Source organism: Pholcus phalangioides, unplaced genomic scaffold (genome assembly GCF_987345545.1).
Source record: "Pholcus phalangioides strain wild (caught in Gottingen) unplaced genomic scaffold, Ppha-v1.0 ptg000020l_1, whole genome shotgun sequence".
Classification (NCBI taxonomy): Eukaryota; Metazoa; Arthropoda; class Arachnida; order Araneae; family Pholcidae; genus Pholcus; species Pholcus phalangioides.
In genome coordinates, this window is record NW_028301613.1 from 5,710,255 (window position 1) to 5,734,953 (window position 24,699).

General features: G+C 34.6%; 1 long non-coding RNA gene across 1 annotated transcript; it reads right to left on the bottom strand.

Annotated features, from left to right (window-relative positions):
- LOC149070840 (uncharacterized) lies at positions 1 to 23,324 on the bottom strand. The gene is made up of 4 exons (XR_016194994.1): positions 23,181 to 23,324; positions 10,540 to 10,688; positions 3,342 to 4,822; positions 1 to 399 (listed from the first exon to the last, which is right to left on the bottom strand). It is a non-coding gene; the product is annotated as an uncharacterized LOC149070840 (long non-coding RNA).
- Positions 23,325 to 24,699: the final 1,375 nt, after the last annotated feature.

The following is a 24,699-nucleotide window of genomic DNA, read 5'->3' on the forward strand; positions in this document are numbered from 1 at the left end:
TGATGACCAATGCCACCGATTTTCTTGGCGGCTGGTCAGATCCAGTTTTTATGCCACGAAAAACATAAATATCACAGCTAACTGTTTACAAAATTTTGGGGGGTCACAAAACATACCCAAAAGAACGTAATTTCTCAAATCAGAAATTTGTCAGTGGTGATAACAAAAATACGGTGACCACACAATCTTTAAAACACTGGCGAGGTGGTCTTTGTCACTGGCGTATGTGAGTTCAGTCATTACCAGACAGATAACAAAACAGTTACCAGTTCCAGATTACATTCTAAAAGAGGCGGAAGAGTTATAACAGGTGTGATGCATGTCCCAAAAAAGATATCTTGCAGCCAAATGTAAACCATTTAGTTTTGTCTTGAGGATCTTAAACCACAGGTCCTGCTCCTGATTAAAAAAGAAAATAATAATGGACTAGTTCATAATTAATTACGTCTAAAATTAACACAAAAAGGGGGGATCAAAAACATGTCAGTAACTACAGACCGATTCCTTTACTTTGTCTTCTCCAAGGTCATGGAAAAATTAATTAAATCTGGGATAATTAAATATCTCGATAACATTTATTAATTTATTTTTAGCAAGAATCATTTTGGATCCAGAAAGGCGGAAGGTACAGAAGACGCTCTTGCTAATTTTCCTTCAAATGTGTATATTGCAGATAATATGCAAGAGCTTTCACAGTGCAAAGCTTTTGACACTGTGAATCATAATATGCTTCTAACGAAACTTGAGAATAAGCAGGAATTCGGGGGTTTGTTACTTGAATTTTTAAAATCATATCTTATTAACAGAGTTCGAAGTGTAAAAGTAAATTCCGTTTTGAGTTTTAAAAAAGAATTACATTTAGTGTACTTCAAGAATCGGTAATTTGACCGATTTTATTCATATTTACATAAATGACCTGTGTATACAGGGGCAAGGTAAACTGCTTATATCCCGCAAGGGACAGAGCGGGGGCCATGTTTGGTGTTGGTGTGTATACAGGGTGATTATAAAAAAACTATCCCGACATATGGGCCCCTAACTATCATACCATTCACAGAAACTGAATGAAATTTTGGCATAAGGTATTTTGATGTATGCGCTCAAGAATGATATGGAAAACAACAGTGTCACTCTAACAGTTACGGTTACAGTGAGAAAATTTCGAAAATATCAAATGACAACACCAAGTTTTTTGTATTGGAATGTGATCTCCATTGTGAAAAACCCTAAATAGCGTTCGAACGGCAACTGTAGCATGAAAATCACCGGCGGTAGATAGACTAAAAGTGAGGACAACCAATAAGGACAGAGAAGCAGCATGAAATAAAGCATTTTATTGTGTTTCACAAATTTTTCACATGACCTTGTGGAGGACTAATCAGGCTGGGATCGAAGAAACGGTGTGACGAATGAAACGAACATTAATGCTCTGGTGCACCGCAAAGTCCTTTTTCCTTGCCTAGCTCCGGGGATTTTCGTGCTACAGGTGCCATTCCAACGCTATTTAGTGTTTTTCAGTATGGAGATCGCATTCCAATACAAAAAACTTGGTGTTGCCATTTGATATTTTCGAAATTTTCTCACTGTAACCGTAGCTGTTAGAATGACACTGTTGTTTTCCATATCATTCTTGAGCGCATACATCAAAATACCTTATGCCAAAATTTCATTCAGTTTCTGTGAATGGTATGATAGTTAGGGGCCGATATGTCGGGATAGTTTTTTTTATAATCACCCCGTATTTAATGTGTATAATGACCTGTGACTTTAATATGAAAGAAAATAAATCACTGCTTTTGCTGATGATTCTGATCATCGTTACTCTGAAAGCTCTTCAGTTAATTTGAGGAATAACATGCAGAACGATCTTAATTCAATAAATATTCTGGTTTAAAAATAATAAACTTGAATGTGTGGATAAAACGAAATTCATACTATTTGGTTTTAGGACTTTCAATGATTTTGGTGTCCTAAAATTCCCTAGTGTGACAGACGGTTGTGTCATAGATTGTATAATCACAACTGTCAATAGAGTAAGCACCTTTAAGTATCTGGGTGTTTTTTCAGGTTCGAAACTATCTTGGAAAACTATATTAACTATTTCAGTGTAGAATTAAATGCAACATTAATTCCTGATAAAATAAAATTTCCTAACGTTCCCAATCCATTTTTGAAACTATTTTATTTTACGTTAGTAGAATCTAGATTGAATTGTGGAATTAAATTTTGGGAGGCGGGGCACATTTCAGCAATCTTTCTACACTTTTCCTCACCCTTGAAGTCCCTTGCCCATATCATTGAGTAAAAATACTCACGTGATAGGTGATTACTTAATTTTCCTTGCCCCATTTTGCTGGTAAACCAGAACACCATGTTCTCAAAAACCCAATTAGAAAGTTGTTGCCCTGTCTCTCTTGAGGCAACCAAAAAAAAAAGTCTACGTTTCTAAATGCAATTTTAGCAAAGATATTTGAATTCAAAATCGGAGAAAAGTTGTTTCAAAAACAGAATAAACTAATGGAAAACGCTTTACCCCTTTATTTTTATGCTGCTCTTTCCCCACTTTCCTCCGGTTTTTGAACTTGGAAATTGAATTGTACTTAGAAATATGGACATTTTTTTTAGTTGGCTTCAGGAGAGACAAGGCAACAACTTTGTGATTGAGTTTTTGAGGACAAGGTGCCCATATAAATAGATAAATCTTTTTTATTTTAATAATTGCACAACCCCTTGCAGTCCCAATTTAACACATCGGTCCACCCGGGCACGGCCCGTGGGCCCCAAGAGGAGAGGGCCTCACAAAAATGAGAAGTGGTTGAAATTTTCGAGAATTTTCCAGATAGGGCCTCACAAACATCACTTGGCCCGGGAGCCCATGATGCTTCTTAGACGGCCTGACCCCTTGCAACATGAATGACGTATCAGAGTTCCACACGTTTCTGGGAATACTTTTTTTTAATTGGAAGTATGTCTCTAGGATCAACGGTTCACCAGTAAAATGCGGCAAGGAAAATTAAATAATCGCTCTGTATAACATATTTAATCGGTTTCGATAAACAAATCAAGTTAAATTACAAACTTTATAAGCAAATTTCAATCCGATTGAGTCTATTAACTCAACTAAAATTTTTAAGTGTGATTAACAATTGATCGATTAATCGAAACATTCCCAATTTTGCTGTTTCAAAAAGGACTGAGAAGCAACACCATCTAAACTAAGAAAAAAAAAACACACATCAAATTCAAAAACCATCTGAAACTTATACACAAAAAAAACAAAAACAGATTAAACAAAGTCATTCCAAAAAAAAAAGTGATAATCAGCTTGAACAAATACTTACTTAGACAGTTCAAATACCAAAATCATTGAGAATCACAGTAATGAAAGCAAAATGGCATGCTTTCACTTTCAAATCATTGAATATCTTCAATCCTCAGGATTTCCATACCAAAAAGTTTCCATCAGCAGCTCATTGGTATATGACAAAAGAGGAAAAAGAGACACCATGAGACATGACAAAAAAAACCACACGCACAATACATATCACAAGACCAGAACATCATATGCATCCATCCGTTTCACACATAATCAAACATGACAACATGAAAAAACAAACATACACATCACAAGCATCCATCTCTCACACACACAATTAGACAGGACAACACAAAACACATATCACAAGACAAAGACAACACAAGCATCCATCCCTTTCACACACAATTAGACAGGACAACACAAAACACATATCACAAGACAAAGACAACACAATCATCCATCCCTCTCACACACAATCAGACAGGACAACACAAAAACATGTACCACAAGGCAAAGACAACACAAGCATCCATCCCTCATACACACAATCAGACAGGACAACACAAAACCATGTACCACAAGACAAAGACAACAGAAGCATCCATCCCTTTCACACACAATTAGACAGGACAACACAAAACACATATCACAAGACAAAGACAACACAATCATTCATCCCTCTCACACACAATTAGACAGGACAACACAAAAACACATATCACAAGACAAAGACAACACAAGCATCCATCCCTCATACACACAATCAGACAGGACAACACAAAAACATGTACCACAAGACAAAGACAACAGAAGCATCCATCCCTTTCACACACAATTAGACAGGACAACACAAAACACATATCACAAGACAAAGACAACACAATCATCCATCCCTCTCACACACAATCAGACAGGACAACACAAAAACATGTACCACAAGTCAAAGACAACACAAGCATCCATCCCTCTCACACACAATAGACAGGTCAACACAAAAACACGTACAACAAGGCAAAGACAACACAAGCATCCATCCCTTTCACACAAAATTAGACAGGACAACACAAAACACATATCACAAGACAAAGACAACACAATCATTCATCCCTCTCACACACAATTAGACAGGACAACACAAAAACACATATCACAAGACAAAGACAACACAAGCATCCATCCCTCTCACACACAATTAGACAGGACAACACAAAAACACATATCACAAGACAAAGACAACACAAGCATCCATCCCTCTCACACACAAGACAGGACAACACAAAACACATATCACAAGACAAAGACAACACAATCATCCATCCCTCTCACACACAATTAGACAGGACAACACAAAAACACATATCACAAGACAAAGACAACACAATCATCCATCCCTCTCACACATAATTAGACAGGGCATAAGATCATAAATTCAATATGCAACACTTACACATTTCATCTCATCTTTAGGTGAAAATTTACAGCATATTTATGGATTGGAAACGTCTAAAAATAAAATACAATATGTGTTACAGCAGATACTAAATACACGCAATCACATCTGAGTAAGGCTATGGTCATGTGGGTTAGAACCAAGTTGGTAAAAAAACCGGTTTTTTGGTTTTAATAGCATTAACATTAAAAAACATAACATTTCTGAAAAATGATTCAAACTTCTAATAATTAAAATAAAATGCTTATTAATGTAATTAACTAAAATAAAATGTTTATTAATGTAATTAACACAATTCCCTTATTAATTAATCTATAAATATTTCTGACATTTGAACAAAAACCAACATTTGCAATTTAATTATTTTTTGCCTAATGAATTACTTTGTGTTTAAGAATTTTTGAATGTTATTATTAACCACATAATTTAAAAGTGTTTTCTCCAGTTACTTTCTGTATACTTAATTAGGAAGCTATTTCACAAAAACTGATAAAAATTAAGTGAATATAATGTATTTAATGAAGCATTAATAATGCCGATTAACTAGCAATGGTAAAGACAGGGTTGATTATAACTAAAGTTCTGATTTAAAACACGGTGGAAGAGCCATTGTCAGAGAATGACTTGAAAATTTACATGAATATTCCTGAAGCAACGGAATTTTATATGGCAAAGAGGAAAAAAAATACTTAAAAATGGAAAATTAATGACACTGTACTCCTCCAACTCAAATTTGCTTGCAGAATTGGAACGATGGCCATTCAGGACAAAATGATAACTTAATTAGCATTGCACGATTTCATAATTCATTGAAACATCACAAAAATTAAGTATTTAAACAAATAACTACAACTTACTCAAGAAATGTTATATATATTGTCCAACGTAAAATGGCAATGAGGTGAAAGCAAAAAATGCTTGTTCAACAACAGATCAGACTGTCATGGTCATGATGTAGATATGCTTGCAATTCACCAAAGTTTGCAATCCGACCGCGGTCCATAACATTATGAGGTACTCTCTCCCTCACAGCCAGAAGTTGCAAGTCAGGTGAACTGATGGCCGGCCAGGTGTCGTGCCGTCCTGTTATTGTCAAAATGGTTCTTCAGCAACTGCTTTGCTGATATTGCGATGTGCATCTTGATAAAAGTTGTGCTATCCACACACCGATGCTGCTGAACTGTCGAAATGACATGATTGCACCAAAAAGATTATAGTGCTGGCCAAGTACAGCATCATCTACTTACACATTTTGCACTTTTTTTTTGTTTTGCCAAAGAAATTTCCATTGCTTCAGAAGTACTCGTGCAAATTTTCAATTCATTCTGACCAGTAGCTCTTATCGTATAGTTTTGGAATCAAAACTTTAATTTAAATCTCTTTCTGTATATATAGCTGATTATTTTTCATAAAGTTGTTACCACTATAAAGTAGAACCTTGATTAACTGGGCTTAGTGGTGAAAGTAAAAAAAAAACACTATTGAATATTAAGACTGGGTAGTATACAGTATGAGATGTGCTTATGTGCTATTCTTATTTGAAAGAAAAGATATTTTTTTTGAAAAAAAAAAAACTCTTATATCATCTTACACCATTTAAATACATACCATCAGAATATACCCCAAAAATATAAAATGTGGTGAGAATTAAACATATTGGCTAATAATTAACTAATATGATATTTTTCAAGGGAAAAATTATATTTATGTCACTTTCATGTGATTTTTTGAAAAAGAAAACAAAATGGTTTTTTAAAAACCACTTGGGGTCATTCCATGTCAAATCACCCAGCCATGACACCCATAGTCTCAGATTTCAATGATTTTTTTTATTTGTTGCATTTACCATCCTTATTAACCGTGTGAAATATTATTTGCATATCTCTAAAACTTTTTGAGAAAAAAAATACTGAAATTTATCAAAAACTGATGCAGATGACTTTTCCGAGGCTCAATTTTTAAGCGGCATTGTTTGAGAAAATAAATCATAACTTTTTCAATTTTCAGTATATTCAAGTGAAATTTTCACTTAAGTGTTCACAAAAACATACAAAATATGAATAAAAATAATTCATACACTTACATTTGAAATTTACATGCAAAAAAATGATGTAAACTTTGTTTTTGTGGAATTTTTTGTTAGAAAAAATACAATTTTTCAAACGTATTTTTAGACCAGAGGCACAGCAGTTACCACAACAACTTTTATTTTAAATTTCTCCTAAATATATGAAGTAAAATACTGGCGAAAAAAAATAATGGTTTTTTGACCGCTAATATGTTTATTCTGGCTCGCAACACAAAATTCATCGAAATAAGACTGGATCGTTCCGATTTCAAATCATTCAACTAGATACTGAAATGCAACCCATCATTCCAGATTCCAATCATTATTTTTTGTTTATTGCTTCTACCATGCTTGTTGACCATGCAAAGTTTCATGTACATATCTTAAAAACTTTTTGAGAAAAAAAATGTTTTCTAACCTCACGAATGACGTCTCTTAGGGTAACCCCATTCAAGCAATATTATTTGTGAAAATATATCATAACTTTGCAGATTTTCAATACATTCAAATGAAATTTCCACTAAAATGCTCACAAAAAAAATGTAGTTACATCATTTTTTTTTTCATATTCAAAGTTTACATCATTTTTTTGCATGTAAATTTCAAATGTAAGTGTATGAATTATTTTTATTCATATTTTGTATGTTTTTGTGAACACTTTAGTGAAAATTTCACTTGAATATACTGAAAATTGAAAAAGTTATGATTTATTTTCTCAAACAATGCCGCTTAAAAATTGAGCCTCGGAAAAGTCATCTGCATCAATTTTTTAATAAATTTCAATATTTTTTTTCTCAAAAAGTTTTAGAGATATGCAAATAATATTTCACACGGTTAATAAGGATGGTAAATGCAACAAATAAAAAAAAATCATTGAAATCTGAGACTATGGGTGTCATTTTGGCATTTTGCCGGGTGATTTGAAATGGAATGACCCCTTGGTTAAAACCAGCGCTATATAGTATAAGGGCTAATTTTCTCCCCATACCTTCGAAGTAGGGCTTTCCGCCTTGGCTCAATGGGCGTGGTCTCGCAGCTACTCCGTAACGTCACTGTTCAAACACTCTTTTTTTTTAGCAGACGGCATCAACACAGAAAAAGTGCTTAGTTGACCCCGAGTATTTTCTTGCTGCTGTTCGTTGCTTATTTCACTGTTTTAAGTGAGTCATCTCTCGTTCATGGCATTGTTTTAGTGTCACCGATATGCACGGGCGGTATTTTTTTATAATATTTCTTTGAGAACGGTTGATAGCTTCGAAAGAGTTTTTAAATCTGTCCATGGTGAGCACGAGACATTCAACCAACGAAAAGGTGTTATTGAAAAGCTGAAAGAAAAGGAGTTCCCTCATGTAATTCCCACCAGCTATCCGCATTTATTCCATAGGATACGGACTTTCATCAGAAGTTTGAATAGGAATAAAAAATGCATTCGGAAAGAGGTTAAATAAAAGCTAATAAATGGGTTAAATCAAACAAATAGTTGTGGCAAGTAATAAAATTACCAGAAAGTTCAAAAGATAATTGAAATTATCAGACTCGAGTTGGTTTCCAGTCAACCCAATAAAAATTTACAAACGAACATGAATGGATCAACTGAAATGGATTTAAGAAAAATATTCTTATAGCGGAAGTTACCTCATAAGCAAATGCAAAATCTCTTATTTTAAAATGTTTAAATGGTTGAACGAAGAAAGCCAATAAATACACAAATACTAATAGCAATAATCGAAAAGATAATTTTAAAAGAATTTAGTGAAAAAGGCAGTACAACGATTGCAAACCATCATAATTAACAGGATAGCAAAGCTGGGGCACTCAGCTGTGTTTCAGCAGTGACGTTATCGTGTACCGATTCCGGCGCGCCCTGACTTAGCCCTTATTATATAGCCCTATAGTCCGTTTCAGGTTAACTTTGCAGTGAAGGGGAAGCTACGAGGGAACCGCATCACTCGTTGCTATGGGAACGAAAGCCTCTTAACCAATGTATCGATGCGCGGCCTCAGTAAGATAGGGCCGATTCTCGCCAATCTCATTGAGAAAAATATTTTTTACGTGTAACGTAATTGCACAGTTAGATTAGTAATAATTATAGAATTAAAAGAAAACCATTGCCGATACTTTCAGAAAATTAAAGTGAGGTTTTTGAAATCATTTGTTTTGTTTTTTGATTAGAAAGTGTTTTAAAATTTAGAAAAAATAATTATCTTCTATCAGCGTGTCACTTACTCTTCATTAATGCGCCGTAAGTAACACTAAAAATTTTAAAAAACAGTCATATGTTTCTGCAATATTTCCCTTCCCTTAGTTGAAATTTATTTACAAAAAAAATCCAAACAGTATTATGAAAGCAACGTATAATTTTAAAATACTGTATATTAACCATGACTCCCAAAAACTTGGGGAGTTTAAATTTTTTCTTCAATTTATATGGAAAAAATGAATGTTAAATAAAATTAAGAAGATGCAGATTAACTCTGTTTTCACGTGTAAATGCAGGAATAGCACCAAATAATAATAATGATACGGAAAACTTTAGAATTTTTCTACTCACTTTTCTTGCCGAAATTTCCGTCACTCGACCTCCCCCCTTCCCCGAACGGTATACGTCGATGCCACTTGTTTATGCGACAGCTTTAGTCTTTTGTTACGGTTGATGTGCTGCTCATGGTTATTACGGATTATTCTTATGGAGTTTTGTTTACAACGAATATTCAAAAACCAAAAATATAGTATTCAGGAATGGAAGAGCAGAGAACTTTAGCGTGGCTATCTCTGGTGAAAATTAAGGTACAACTGTCACAAAACAGATGAAAGCCCAAACCACTGTGGACCCCCCCCCCCCCACTCATTTATTGTATCTCAAGAGACGCTAAAGGCAAGGGGCATGAGGAGAAACAGGCGGGTGGAAGATGGCGTCCGTTCGTGTGAGTGGAAGTCGCGACTCTGTCAACACTCTCCGTGATCGGAAACTAAAACTATCCCATAAACATGGCAAAAAATAAATAATTAAAAAAAGGAGGACCTATAACCAAAACTTCTGCACCCATAGAGGGCCTCTCACAAGTCACAATAGTATCGGCACTCTCGTGGAAGAGAAACACTTCTTGTAATCTATGAGTGAATATCTGAACTCACTGAAGCCTATTTTTAGGAGAAAATAAAACTGATTGAATATTCGTTTTTATGTAAGCCTACAACTGCATGTAAAACTGAATGAAAAATTGAATCGTTATGGAAAATTCAACCAAATAACGAAAAAAAAAATAATTTATATATACAGTATGTAATTGTGTAACGGAAAAAAACACGACAGTGATATTGGCGGGGAAAATTTCTAGGATATCGCGCCAGAGTGTCGTTGCTATGGATTTTTAATAATGGTAACCAATATTTTTTATAATTTAAAGATTTTAAACAAGTAAACATCGGTTCAAAACGATTTTTTTTCAGTATTTTTTTCAAAATCATAGAAAAAATTGAAATATTCTGTATAAAGGTTCATCTTAAACCTCCGATAAATGAGAACTATATTTTGCGGCGAAGGAATACACTCTCTACCTTTCTCTTCACTGCAAAGTTAACCTGAAACAGACTATAGGTTAGAACCCTAACCACCATCCCCTGCGGCATACAAGGAATAATTAGACAAGGAATTGCATCATACAACCGATTCTAAGAAAATCTTAATTTCTCTTTTCATACCTTTTAATTCTACCTATTGTCAGCAAAGATTCATTTAACCACTTGACGATCAAGGGCGTGATATTACGTCCAAACACCAGTGGAATAAATTCAAACCAGCTCCCTCTGTTTTCTTCCCTCAGTCATCATCGCGAAGCTTTGTTGCAACCCTATGAAAAAAAAGTTATTTTTACCTCCGTGATGCATCCTTTTACTGTATACATTTAAGAGCGAAAGAGAACAAGTAGGTGAGGGTGAAAAAAGAAATCTACTTCGTACCTACTCTTTTATCTGCAAGTATTACAGATATGAGAGAGAAAGTATAGTGTAATAGAGATAAGTACGGGGTGATTATAAAAAAACTATCCCGACATATGGGCCCCTAACTATCATACCATTCACAGAAACTGAATGAAATTTTGGCATAAGGTATTTTGAGGTATGCGCTCAAGAATGATATGGAAAACAACAGTGTCACTCTAACAGTTACGGTTACAGTGAGAAAATTTCGAAAATATCAAATGGCAACACCAAGTTTTTTGTATTGGAATGCGATCTCCATACTGAAAAACACTAAATAGCGTTGGAATGGCACCTGTAGCACGAAAATCCCCGGAGCTAGGCAAGGAAAAAGTAAAAAGGACTTTGCCGTGCACCAGAGCATTAATGTTCGTTTCATTCGTCACACCGTTTCTTCGATCCCAGCAGCCTGATTGGTCCTCCACAAGGTCATGTGGAAAATTTGTGAAACACAATAAAATGCTTTATTTTATGCTGCTTCTCTGCCCTTATTGGTTGTCCTCACTTTTAGCCTATCTACCGCCGGTGATTTTCATGCCACAGTTGCCGTTCGAACGCTATTTAGGGTTTTTCACGATGGAGATCACATTCCAATACAAAAAACTTGGTGTTGCCATTTGTTATTTTCGAAATTTTCTCACTGTAACCGTAACTGTTAGAGTGACACTGTTGTTTTCCATATCATTCTTGAGCGCATGCCTCAAAATACCTTATGCCAAAATTTCATTCAGTTTCTGTGAATGGTATGATAGTTAGGGGCCCATATGTAGGGATAGTTTTTTTTATAACATAGCTGCCAACTTTTGAAAATGAAAATTCGGGAGATTTTCGCGCAAACCCGTATTTTATGCTAAAACCACTCCCTAATAAATACAATAGGGATTTTTCCAAATAAAATAGGGATTCTCCAAACATAAAAGTTAAAGCGTAGGGAATAAAATCCCTACTCAAAAACTGAAGTCAAATTAAAATAGGGATTTTACACACATGGAAGATTTTATTCCCATTACCCTTGGGAATAAAATTCCTACGCAAAAAACAAGTGAAATCGGAGGCCAAAACTTCAATGATGTAAAAATAAATATTGTGTTCAATCAGAAACGATGTGAACAAACATTCTGCGCGAATGACCCCAAAATCATCGGAAGATGAAGGAAAACACCGTCAATTTTTGAAGAACACTGACTTTCTGTGACTTGATGTTTTTTTTTTCATTTCACGAGTGATGATGGCAGTCTTTCCATGACCGATGTCTATGTCCGTAACACAACTTGTACAAAAAGGAAAAGTCGGCCCTCTTCTGGAACGTTTGATGAAAGGAAATTCATCGGAATAAGTATCTTTAAAATTGATTAAATATGTTTTTGCTTATCATTATTCATGCTTTGTTATATCGCACGTACGTAACTTCAACAAAAGAAATTTTGACCATATGCGCGTCACTATAATCTTCAATTATTATCCAGGACTATTGGCTGCTAAGCCATTTCCCTGTACGATAAGACAAACAACTTTCTTGTTACCATCAGAGGGTTTGTAAAACTTCCTTAAAAAGAGAATTTCCCCATTTACGACGTGTGACGTCATTTCGAAAGGGAGAAAAAAGAGGCTTCATGCCCCACAAGAAATTCCTTAGGGATTGTTTTCATAAGCGGGGATTTTTTTTAATGAAGTAGGGAATTTTTAGGGAAAATTAGGGATTTTTGTGATTTTCGTAAAAATTCGGGAGATTTAAGAACTTTTCGGGAGATCGAGCGATGAAGCTAAAATTCGGGAGATTCCCGAAAAATTCGGGAGACTTGGCAGCTATGTTATAATCACCCCGTATATCTCTTATATATCTATTGCACTGTGTTTTTCCTTTGTTTTTTTTCTTACTTTCCTACTTTTTCCTTCCTTTTTCTAACATGCGGTTGGATTAAGAGAAGGTTACCATAGTTATCGCTGATTCGTCAAACTGAGATCATCCGAAATTTCTTGCTTGTAAGCGAAGGGGTGAAGGATTGAAGGGTGTGTGCGTGTGTGTGTGAGATCGCCTCCTAAATTAAATTCACGTATATGTACGTATAATCGACCTCGGCTCTGTTATTCAGTGCTGCTTCTGGATGTGCAAGCAATTTATAATGGGTGTTTGTTGGACCTTCAAGTTTTGTACCAAATATAAAAGGTCAAAAGTAGTATTTTCCTTCTAAACACACTCGGCATATTAGGAAATATGTAGTACTTTAGGATTTATTCAAGTAATAAATTTCTATTTCAATGATTTTTTTTTATATAATTGTCTTAAAAAGTTCACTATTGTTATGGGAAATAAAGGAATGTGTTTACAGAATATACAAATTGTATTTACAAAAAGGGAAAGTGTGATGGTTGTAATCAATCAGATATATAAAATAACTGTGATTCCCCCCCCCCCCCCAAATAGCTTAGACTTTTTTGTATTTTATAAAGCATTTTATTTTCTCTAGTAGCTGGTGAGGGATGCCACTCTTAGCATGACTTTTCTTTTATTGTTTCCTTTCTGTCATTGTTGCTATTTTATCTTTTTATTAACTAGTTGAACTCAATGTTTAAATCTTAAATAATCAAATTTAGAATACCAAGTTGTTGTTAAGAATTCTCAAGTGATGGAGGATAAACGGAAATAAAATATTTGAAATGAGATGCCAAAAATACATTAAGAACAGCCATTAGATTACAGACAATTTTTCACAACTTGAAAGTTTCAGGCTCGTGTAATCACTTCAATAAAAATACATGGACGGCTTCAGACATTATGATCTGAATCTATCAAATTATGGATTTCAATCTATATCCATTAATTATGTCATTTGAACTTTTTGAAATTATGCTTACTTTTTTTAAATGAATATAGCCTATGTTGTTAATTCCTATAAAAATAAATTCTTCCCGATTCTCTTCTGCAGCGTATTTTCTTTACAATTAATTCGCGATAAGTCGAACTCCGAAAGCTCGAGTTTAAGTCGAAGTTTTCACTCAGCCCTAGAAGTTTTTCCATATTTTGGTACTAAAATTTTCCCCTCAACTCGAAGTTCTCTTCCTTTAAGTCGAAGTTTTCGGGAATGAGATAAAAATAGCATTTATTCATTTCAATTTTATTCATAAAAGATATTAATAGAATTTAGCATTTGGCAATATAATTTAACTTTTAGCAATAGAATTTAACTTTTAGCAATAGAATTTAGCGGATTCATTTGTCTGCGTGTAAAGAGTGAATGATTTCCTCATGAAAGAACAAAAAAACAGTCAAAAATCACTGCATTTTAAGACGGAAAATAATCGTGAATAGGCCTATCTACACCTTATTTATAATTCGTTTCTTTTATACGAGTATCATGTATGCGTCTGTTTCCATAATGATGTATGTACATCTATCTATTTTTATGTCTAAATATTTCCATTATATAAATAAATGCCATTAAATCAGAATAACTTATCTTCACGAACTTCATCTCCAGTTGTTTTACTAACACGTTATATTCGTAAATAACGCTATTTTAATGAATCTTTTTTTTTTTCCTAGTCTGAAATCAAGATAAGTCGAAATAACTCGAAGATTTTTGTCGACCGCTGCACATTCGACTTATCGATAGAGATTTGACCGTATAAAGAATTTTTAATTCACATTAACTGATTTTGTTCCTAGCAACATCATGGTTGGAGGCTTAGCCAAGCAACAGTGCTGCCGCCAGATGGTGGACCGTACCGACAGAGAATGCAAAAAAAAAAATTTCAGAAAATTCACAACAGTTTGTCACCAGCGATTGAGCAAGTGTGTGAGTGTGAGTAAGGGAGTGGGTAACCATATGAGTGAGTGACAGTATGAATGACCGAGCGAGTGAGTGAGCGACCTCCAGGGCCGTCATTTCAACTTTTTCCAGGGGGAGGGGCAAAGAACATGTACTCAATGCATGCATATATATATATATATTTGTAGTGTATTTTCAAAAGCCAGGGGGGCAACGGCCCCCCTGACCCTCCCCCCCCAAATGACGGGCCTGAAGCGACCGACCGTATAAGTGAATCACTCACTTGCTCTCAGTCACCAACTCCCTCTCTTCTTCGCTTACTCACTCATTTGCTCACCCATTAACTACCCGATTCCCATGATTAGGCACTCACTTGCTCGCTGATTCGCTCACTATGTCGATTAACTGTCGGTGAATTTTCATTTCAGTAAATTGCGTAGCGGTGAATCGCTGTAGGGGAATTTTTCCGTAGGCGATTCGCTGGCGACGAATTTTCCGCCCACGAAACAAAATTGACCCATTTGCACCCAATTTACAAGTGCAAAACATTTCATGACTTGTCTGTTGACGAAAGAATATACCAAGTAAAAAAAGAAAACAACTGTTTCATCTGTCTGGAAGCACATACAGTGTTCGTCAACACGCATCAAAATTCAATTTTACTCCTCCGAATTTCGTTGAGGAGTGAAAATACTCCTTCAAATTTTACGCAGTTTTCTTTTAATAGCGTTATTTCTCACTGATAAAAACAATCCTCCTTTTATGAAAATGCCCCCTTGAAACTTTGGAGAGGAGTGAAATTATTTCCAAAATTATATTTTTGGATAGCACTGAGCACATAGATAGAGTAGTTGAGCGTAACATAGCAGCGATAAAAAAAAAATGCCCGTATGTGAAGAAAAAAAAAAAAACACCCCATTCATTGAACCATAAATTCAGTGCAAAAGCACAAAAACATAAGCAAAAATTAATCGCTCACTGAGAAAGAAGAAATCGGTGTCAATAAGATAGAATAAAAAAAACAACAGAAGGTGGCAACCGATTCATGTGCTGCATCTTCAAAACAAAAAAGTTGGTAGTTGCTTGCATTCGAGTGAGAAAACGGATGCGTTCTGCTGTCAACATCAATAATGTGCATCCTCTTTGCCTGCTCGCAAAAAAAGTCAGTTTTGTCAGCACGCCAGGTGGCAGATTCTTTTCGACTTCGGAGAGACTAAACATTACGATTACAATAAAAATAAAAAAAGTGACTAACTCATCACCCCACACAATTAGGAAACGCCATTAAAGCGTTTGGATTTGACCCTGCTTCTACCTTCCTAGATACAGTAAAACTTCCCAACAACGACCACTAACGGGACCGTGAAAATGTGGCCGCTATTGGGAATGGCCTTTTCATTTCTGAAGCAACAGCTACAATTTACGAACATGTAAAATCACAATCCATTCTGTAATTGATTACGAGATATATAATTTATTATATTATAATATTAAATAATTTATTAAAATCGATCCCCAGCGCTGATTTGGCATCCTAAAGTTTAGTCCAAATAGTTCTTTGTTCCCATCAACGATCAACTAGACCAGCATTTCTCAACCTATGGTTCGTGGACCCCCTTCCCCCCTCTGGTCCACGACGATGGCACAGGTGGTCCGCAAGCAGATTTGATAACTCGATTCTAATTGAATGAAAAATTATGCATTTATTGCAATTAATATTAATATGCATATATGGGTTCTAGTAAAAATTGTACCTTTATATTTAGGCTCACCATACATCACCAAGGAAAACGCGGGAAATTGCGATCCGAAATACGGGATATCACTAATTGTAGTCAAAAGATGCGATTTACAAGTTAGCTGATTACTGTAAAAATGGGTGAGGGGTGGGGAAGTAAAGGGCAGGCTACAAATCGCAGTAAAATATATATATAACTTTTTTTTGTCTATTGAGTTTTATTTTTAAACACTAATTTCTTACATTAATTAAAACAATATTAATTATAAATTGCAATTTGAAATATTTCGACACACAAAGAGTCTAGAAGAGATAAATATATAATTTTATGGTTGGTACATTTTATCTAAACTATTACCCGTGTTCAATTTACAGAGCAAAATAGAGATGTTTATTAAAAGTATGTGTGATAGGAAATCACAGGCTAGGTTTTTGACCTCAGAAACTTACTCAGTATTAAAAGTCAAAATCTTGTCGATATTATTCCAAGTGAAAATGATAACATAGGAGTATCATACGCAATCATACTCCTACATTTTAGCCATACAATTTAGTATTTTGGTTGCTAGCTACATTCTAATGTTATGCATAATAAGGGTATCGTTTTGTCTTTCTTGCTCTCTGTCACACACAGTGTGATTTAGATAATTTAATAATAACAGAAATCAACCTTACATTTTTGGCATAAAAGAACTTTTAAAAGACCTATCTGTTACGAAATGAGTACAGCATATGGTTTATATCAATACACATATATAAGCAATTGGAGAGATTTTAGAAGATTGAGAATCTCATCTTGAATTGAAGAATATCAAATAGTTCCATAGTTTTTCCTTCAGCATTTATGCTGTGCTCTATTCAAATAGTATATTTTACGAGAAAAAATACATATATCTTGCCCAAAATAATTCTGTAGACAGCAAAATATTATTTTACAATCATATTAAGTATTTATTCTTTGTGTAACATATTGATTGCATGTAATGTTTAAAAAGTCACTATGTGTATTTTCAACGGGAATTTCCACATATTCAAAAGCAATATTTAAGGTTTTTGACGTCAAAGACTGCTATGCGTCAAAAACTTGCCAACCCTGAATATAGGTGATACCAGTTTCCGATTTCACCTCTCCCCAAGTGCCAATGTTGATGAACGTTGGGAAAAACAATGAAATTTGAAGAAAAGAAAATTCAAAGTCGATCTATGCATAGGTAGGTATGTGGAAGGATTTCAAATTTCAAAACAATAAGTGGCTTTGTTCATAGTTCGGACTTGAAACAAAGAATAAAACAATTTCAGAAAAAATAAGAATTCATACGTAATGAAATAAATTGGTCGCCCCCCCCCCATATTCGCGGGGGTTTACGCGGGGTGAAAGCGAATACGAGAAATCCCGAGTAACCGAAACCATAGTTTTTGTCTTGTATATCTGTTTATTGCCGCTGTATGTGGCGGGACAACAATATATGATTGATTGATATCTCGTTTATTGAACAGCCCGAGAAGAGCAGGGTAACGCAGAGGTGTTAAAGAAGGTGTATAAGGGTAACGTAAAAGAGGTTGCAACGATTGTTGGCGATGTTTTCTGAAAGAACATTGTGATTTCTGTTTTGCCGTTTCTTCATATCATCACGTATATTGGAATATGATATGACAAGGCTTTCTCTACCAATTTTTCTACGAGTGAAGAGCGTACCACAGAGGGATCTATGTCACGAAAACAATCTATTGTTGATTTGAACGTGCGAAGCCCTTCCGCTATGTTACTTGTTCATGGTGTGTGTGTGTGAACTTGTCTTCTACTTCTTCATCTGGTACCGCTTCGGTTTCAGGAGCAGTCAACTGCATTAATTCCTCCTCGATCAATACCTCTGAATTGCTATTAGGGTCATTCCATGTGAAATCACCCAGCCATGACACCCATAGTCTCAGATTTCAATGATTTTTTTTTTGTTTCTTGCATTTACCATCCTTATTAACCGTGTGAAATATTATTTGCATATCTCTAAAACTTTTTGAGAAAAAAAATGTTGAAATTTATCAAAAACTGATGCAGATGACTTTTCCGAGGCTCAATTTTTAAGCGGCGTTGTTTGAGAAAATAAATCATAACTTTTTCAATTTTCAATATATTCAAGTGAAATTTTCACTGAAGTGTTCACAAAAACATACAGAATATGAATAAAAATAATTCATACATTTGCATTTGAAATTTACATGCAAAAAAATTAAGTAAACTTTGTTTTTGTGGAATTTTTCGTTAGAAAAAATACAATTTTTCAAACATATTTTTAGACCAGAGGCACAGAAGTTACCAAAACAACTTTTATTTTAAATTTCTCCTAAATATATGAAGTAAAATGCTGGAGAAAAAAAATAATGGTTTTTTGACCGTTAATATGTTTATTCTGGCTCGCAACACAAAATTCATCGAAATAAGACTGGATTGTTCCGATTTCAAATCATTCAACTAGATACTGAAATGCAACCCATCATCCCTGATTCCAATTATTATTTTTTATTTATTGCTTCTGCCATGCTTGTTGACCATGAAAAGTTTCATGTACATATCTCAAAAACATTTTGAGAAAAAAAACCGTTTTCTAACCTCACGAATGACGTCTCTTAGGCTAACCCCATTCAAGCAATATTACTTGTGAAAATATATCATAACTTTGCAGATTTTCAATATATACAAATGAAATTTCCACTAAAATGCTCACAAAAAAATGCAGATTATGAATAGAAAAAATGTAAACCTTAGAGGGGAAAAGTCATTTAAATTTAATTTTTTTATTATTTTTTTTATTTTTAACACAATTTTTTAAACACTTTTTTTTTGGATGCACAGCATGAATTTTCAATTTTTCTAAAATTTAATCCTATTAATATATTAAGAAGACTAGAAAAGTAAACATTATTTTGACAGTTAATACATTTGAGTAACAAAACACAATTGTACTTATATGACTACATTAATTATATTTGTACATTTTGACTTAATATAATGATTCATGCTTAGTAAAAAGAAATTTATATTTTATTTTTCATGTACGCTTATACATTTATTACAGTATTCATTAAATTAAGTTTCATGAGTAGTTAATGCAATAATTCAAAACAATTAATAAATTTTAAAATTCTAGGATTAAATGAATTCATGAACTAATTAGAAATGTTAATGTAATGTGTCAAATGAGAGTTGGTGAAAAAAAAAGGTTTTGGGTGAATAAAATAATTTTTCAATTTAAACCTTCATGTTCAGATTCTTAGAAGTGTTCAAATTCCAAATAATTAATTTCACTTTTAGTTGATCTATAAATATTTCTTATTATGCAACAAAGATGAACTTTTGCAATCTGATATATTTTTGCATAAAGAATTATTTTGTATTTGATAAATCCAGATAATATTAATCATATATATAGATTAATTTTTGAAGTTTTTTAACATGCTTAATTAAAAAGTTATTTTACCACAACGGTGTTAAATTTTTTTAAAAATTACTTTGATTTTTACAGCATATATTTTAATAAACATATATTTAATGTATATGATAAATATGAAATGGTTATACTTGTGTGAAAAAAAATCTACATTATAATATCTAACACAAGCCTCTATATATTTTTCCCAAGAAATAATTTAAAATTGCTGATAAAAAGCCAGAATATGAGGCATTAAATCACAAAGAATGAAATAATTATCAGCTACAACCTAATTGTTGTAGCTGAGGCAGATGGAAGAGAGTAGAATTGAAAACCTAATGTATATAATGCCTGGTGGTGATATATAAGATGTGATGTTTCTTGTTGTGATGATGATTGTAAAAAATAATATAGCTTCTGTGAAGATATGAACTATGGCACACCAGTCTTTGTCCTTCAGAGGGCAGCTGGTGTCTTATTTAATTATAAGACTTGATCATCCCAGCAGGTGATGATAAAGTCACTGCTGCTGCTTCATTGTGAAAACTAAAACAAAAGTGTTAGAACTAAACTGCCCCCCCCCCATCCAATGATGCAAGTCTCAATTATGATCTTGCTGAAGACAGAGAATGTGCTCCATAAAGTAGCCTACTCCAGGGTTAGCAAATTTTTCTTATGATAACACAATTTCCATTTGAGCTAAATATTTTATATCATCATTTTGGAATTCAAAGTAAAATGTCAGAAAAGACACTTGAAATTTATAGTGTTGGAAAAAAAACTCTATCTGACTGTCATAAAAAGTGTTATGCAAAGTGTAAAATCTGTTACCCATTACATCATTGGACATCAATATTGAGGAGTGGAGCAAGTTCTGAACATTTATCTACTGTGTGTTTAAGCATCATAGAGCTTTTTTCTCAAAGTATGAAATATATCTGAAAGCATGCTTTAATCCTTTAAAATGTCATAAGAAAAAAATAAAAGGTTTAAGGATAGTAAACTTGTATTTTTCATTTTTCATGTATAAATGAAATAAACGGTTGTACAAAATCAATTCCAGGGCAAAAAATATGCCATGCCTGTAGAGACAGTGAATATAAACAACAATAAATTAAATGAAGAAACTGAATACTGTGAAGAGATGAACAGTGACAGTAATGTAGAGAAGTAACTTGGAAAAATGTCAATTATTAAATAAGAAGCACTTGAAGAAATAAATTAATCTCTACAGAACATAGAAGAGTCACCAATTAAACTTCATAGGGTAGCTCCACAGTGCAAGTCAAACAATGCCAAAAGAAAAGTTGAATATGCTTGCAACACTTTAAAATCAAATATTTGTAAAGTTTTTGAAGAATCACCAGAAAATGAATCTCAAAGCACACTTAATGAAGATATTAAACAGAAAGCAAATATGAATATTTTGATAAAGTTAATTAGAAACAAGACTCAAATTACCCATCACAAGGGGAAAACTGCAAATTTTAACTCTGGCCCCTGCTTTAAGAAAGGGGAACAAGGGAAAAAATCTGAAGAGTTCAATGTCACTGAATATGCCATGAGAAAAGCAGGAGAGCTTTTGTAAATGGCTTTTGTTAAAAAATTAAATTTCAACGATTTTTTTTGCAATCTAATTTTTTAATGCAAAGGTTTAAATTTTCTTTCCTAGTCATAATCTACATTTTTTTGTGAGCATTTTAGTGGAAATTTCATTTGAATATATTGAAAATCTGCAAAGTTATGATATATTTTCACAAGTAATATTGCTTGAATGGGGTTAGCCTAAGAGACGTCATTCGTGAGGTTAGAAAACGTTTTTTTTTCTCAAAATGTTTTTGAGATATGTACATGAAACTTTTCATGGTCAACAAGCATGGTAGAAGCAATAAATAAAAAATAATAATTGGAATCCGGGATGATGGGTTGCATTTCAGTATCTAGTTGAATGATTTGAAATCGGAACGATCCAGTCTTATTTCGATGAATTTTGTGTTGCGAGCCAGAATAAACATATTAACGGTCAAAAAACCGTTATTTTTTTTCTCCAGTATTTTACTTCATATATTTAGGAGAAATTTAAAATAAAAGTTGTTTTGGTAACTGCTGTGCCTCTGGTCTAAAAATATGTTTGAAAAATTGTATTTTTTCTAACAAAAAATTCCACAAAAACAAAGTTTACTTAATTTTTTTGCATGTAAATTTCAAATGCAGATGTATGAATTATTTTTATTCATATTCTGTATGTTTTTGTGAACACTTCAGTGAAAATTTCACTTCAATATGTTGAAAATTGAAAAAGTTATGATTTATTTTCTCAAACAATGCCGCTTAAAAATTGAGCCTCGGAAAAGTCATCTGCATCAGTTTTTGATAAATTTCAACATTTTTTTTCTCAAAAAGTTTTAGAGATATGCAAATAATATTTCACACGGTTAATAAGGATGGTAAATGCAACAAACAAAAAAAAAGTCATTGAAATCTGAGACTATGGGTGTCATTTTGCCGGGTGATTTGAAATGGAATGACCCATTAATTAGCTGTTCGACTTCTTCTACATTCATATCACTGAACCCTTTTCCACCCACCTGTTTCGCTAACGTGACGATGTCTTTGAATGGTTGTGTCCTGGACTGTGCACATTGTGGCCAGAGGTTAATCCAACCGGAGGTGACTGTTCTTCCTTGGGAGCTGCCATGGCTCTAGTGATGACAGTAATGTCATTAGCGAGCCATCCTAAACATGCACAATTCAAATTTTGTAAACAAAACAAATGAAAGACGATTTTGAGTGTTGCAAAAAAAAAATCCAATAAAGGGGGGAAAAAAACCGCGAATACGGTAATATTACTATGCAACAATACTGTACGATTACTTTCACACAATCACCATTCACGAAGAATTGCAGTACAGTCGAATCCCGTTATAACGGGAATCAGAAAAGTGTCCGTTAAGTAGGCCCGTCAATTGGGGCGGCCCCTGACTTTTGAAAACACACTAAAAATGGTAAATATACATACATACATACACTAGTACATGTTCTTTACCCCCCCCCCCACCCCGGAAAAAATTGAAATGACGTCCCTGCCGTTAGGGGAGGTTTCACTGCAGTATACTATACAACAATACTGTAACCCGTTATAACGAGAATCTCGTTTAAACAGCACTTTTCTAATCCCCCAGGTAAGTTTACATAGGAACAATGCAAAAACCCGCAAATCCTTCATAACGAAATTTCGTTATAACGAAGTGATTTCTCCGGTCTCTTGGAGTTCGTTATAACGGGATCCGACTGTACCATAGTAGAATAAGTAAATAGCCTTTGTGTTGAATAACTTTCGGGAAATTAATAGCGCCATATTCACAGCATAATTTTCATTCTAAATACTTATACTTAACTGATAATAAGAATTATTTCAGAACTCACCCGAAAGAGAAGCAAATTCTCTCAAAATTAATTTTCCTCGCAATAAATCCAATAATTAAAAAATATCCACAACTATATGCACACTTCCGATAAACAACGTATAGAGATCGCGGGAGGCTGTAACGTACGTCAGTCAAGGATGACGTCTGAAGTACAACTGCGCAGTAGAATTGCTCGATCGTCTGCTCTCTCGTATTTGCGCGGGAAATTTTAAGAGCTCTCATTGGCGGGTTGACCTTCTCTCACATTCGGGGGGGGGGGGGGGACTCTTTACTTAATTTGTTTATGCTGCGGGGAAGACAAACGCACAAAAATCGTCTGCTCTGTTGGCATATAGTTTTTTATTGTGAAAAATGTGTCAAGTCCTCTTATTGGTGGATTTTCATTCTTCCGCATCCGGGGACTTGATAAGTTGTTTTAATAACACTGTCAAGGACAGAATCCATAGCGAAATATAACAACATTTTATATACGAAACATTAAAATTTTCAAAATTTTAAATGTACTGTTTAAAAAGCCATTTAAATCATTTTAGAATTCAAATTTCAGTATCATTTTAGTAGGGAAAATGATTAATGAACGAATGATAATGAAATGAGAGAATTAGCATCCTCTTTGAAGTCAGACATGCTCAACCCATAGACCAAGGCCATCTGATGTCGCTCGCGGCTCATGGCAAACCCCCACATCCCGGAGCAGGGCTCCTAGTCAGCGCCGTCTTAACGCATGGGCCCACCAGGGCACGGCCCGGGGGCCTCAAGAGAAGAGGGGCCTCACAAAAATGAAATCCGGTTGAAATCTTTTAGAATTTACAAGGTTGGGCCTCAGAAAAACCACTTGGCCCGGGGGCCCATGATGCTCTTAAGACAGTCCTGCCCCTAGTCATGGGCGGAGATACCCCCCAGCATCAAAAGTGGGCAGATCTAATGTATGGGTATGTATATGAATTGACATCATCATCCTGCCCCCCCCCCAGCAATAATGACCTTGGACCTTGCCCCCCAGACTTCCAAGTCTATCTCCGCCTATGCTCCTAGTCTGGAATCTTTTGTGGGCCCCCCCCCCCCGAGACCAGACTTTCACGGGCCCCATTTATGATGAATTTATAGTGTGGCAAAAGCAAAAAAATGATTAGAATCCTCCCGGGCTACAGGGCTGGAGTCCTGTCGGTCCCACCCTTGTGGGAGGGCCATGCCACGGACTCATACTGGTGGGCGGAGATACGGAGATACCCCCCAATGTCAAAGGTGCAGTTGACTGATCTACGTGTATATATGAATTGACATCATCACATCATCATCGTATTCTTTCCCCAGCAATAATGATCGTATCCCCCCCCCCAGATTTGCAAGTCTATCTCCGCCTATGCCTAATTTTCTAAAAATGAACTGAGTGGCATAGTTACCGTAGAGTGGCCCACGATGCAGTTCCAGATAACGAAGTGGCCCGGCACATTTTACAGATCCCTCAGCTGATCCGCGGCACAGTTCCAGAGCACTTAAGTGACCCGCAGCACATT